Source organism: Protobothrops mucrosquamatus, unplaced genomic scaffold (genome assembly GCF_001527695.2).
Source record: "Protobothrops mucrosquamatus isolate PMUCROS unplaced genomic scaffold, P.Mucros_1.0 scaffold1956, whole genome shotgun sequence".
NCBI classification, from domain to species: domain Eukaryota; kingdom Metazoa; phylum Chordata; class Lepidosauria; order Squamata; family Viperidae; genus Protobothrops; species Protobothrops mucrosquamatus.
In genome coordinates, this window is record NW_015388075.1 from 84,450 (window position 1) to 86,142 (window position 1,693).

Genomic DNA, 1,693 nt, shown 5'->3' on the forward strand with positions numbered 1-1,693 from the left:
TCCTTCCTTCCTTCCTTCCTTCCTTCCTTCCTTCCTTCCTTCCTTCCTTTTCACCCACTGTCCGTGCACTTTTGTTCATCCTTAATGACCTCCGAAGCTGCCCCTCTTTTAAAAGCTGTGATTTCTCCACCTCCGTTCCTCCTGCCTTCCAGGATTGGATAGGCTCCGGCTAATAAGTGGGTGGTTTCAGGGGAGGAAGACATAGGCACAAACGGATTGCCCACCTCTTCTCATTTAAATATTACAACGAATTGTGCTGATATAGAACCGGGCATCTATTTCACCCCTTGAACTTTCCTGTCTCTCTCTCTCTCTCTAGATCAGTTATTTTTGATCGGCCATCTTCTGGCTGAGCTTTTCTTATATTCTGTGGGGAGATTTGGTTTTAAACATTTCCATCTGGGGCTCCTTTGGGTCATTTATTTTCAAACTCTTTAAGACACAACCATGGGATCCAAGCAAGTCCTAGTCACTTACAAGAGAGGTAAGTAAATCTCCTTGGCTTTCTGCCCTGCTCAAACCCCAACTGGACTAAAGAGAAGGGAATATGCTGGAGTTATAGTTATGCATTGCCAGAGAAGAAAAATACACTTGCGTCATCATAGCAGATGCTGATCTCCAGGTATCACAAGGAATGCTATTTAAAAAGAGCCAAAGGGGGAAGGGAGACTTATAATCACAAAGTCTCATGCTCATTTGCTGTCCAGGAGCTCATTCTGGTTAGATCCCGCCAAGGGTTGATTCTTCCAGTTTCTCGTGGTCCTTTATCCTCAAAATAGACTTGAAATGGACAGTCCTAAGTTAAGTCAATCTTCTTCACAGTCAAAGACCCAGGCACGCATTTGGTTTCAAAGCCACTATTCAAAAATAGGAGGGGGGGGAAGCTGTCTTAGGCTATGCCAACCTTTAGCTATTGGCAGAGGAAAAGAAAGTAGTCTCCCCGCCATTATTAATGGGGAAGGCAAAGGAAGCTTGTTGGCCTCCAGACATGATGTGAAGGCTTTTGTTTGCGAGATACAATGAGAAAAAGGACTCTGGTTACAGTCCAAACACTGTTTGTTCCAGTGTCACCCAGATGTCTTGTGATGATAGATAACTTTGAATGCAATGTTACAAATGACAGAATGATCCGCGTCAGTGCCTTGAAAAGCTTCCAGAGACAAAATTGCAGAGTAAAATGGCTGGTCTTTTTATTTGCAAGCTTTTTTCTTCTTCTTCTTCTTCTCCTTTTAAGTGGTATTTAGTCTCGCCTTCTGTGAAAGCAGAAAATAGCCTTTTGCTGAAAATGGACTTAATAACTCTTGGGTATTTATAGGGATGTAATGTCCCCTGGATAGTTTTCCCTGTGCATTAAAAAAGTGATTTGGTTAACTATGCTTTACTAGTTTGTGCTACAGCTGGCTTGGTTAGCACAGGCTCAGCTGTAAAACATGGTTTATAAGCCACAAGATCTGGGGTTATGTCACCTGCTGTGTCTTTGCTGGTTAATGCAAAGCTCTTCTTCTTCTTCTTCTTCTTCTTCTTCTTCTTCTTCTTCTTCTTCTTCTTCTTCTTCTTCTTCTTCTTCTTCTTCTTCTTCTTCTTCTTCTTCTTCTTCTTCTTCTTCTTCTTCTTCTTCTTCTTCTTCTTCTTCTTCTTCTTCTTCTTCTTCTTCTTCTTCTTCTTCTTCTTCTTCTTCTTCCTCTTCTTCTTC

The 1,693-nt window shown here is 41.9% G+C and overlaps 1 protein-coding gene across 1 annotated transcript in view; it reads left to right on the forward strand.

Moving 5' to 3' along the window:
- Window positions 1-305: 305 nt before the first annotated feature.
- MAPK6 (mitogen-activated protein kinase 6) overlaps window positions 306-1,693 on the forward strand; it is a 28,099-nt gene continuing 26,711 nt past the window's right edge. Inside the window, exon 1 of the mRNA XM_015823711.1 lies at window positions 306-484. The gene's annotated coding sequence lies outside the window, so the exon portion shown is untranslated. The remainder of the gene's footprint in view (window positions 485-1,693) is intronic.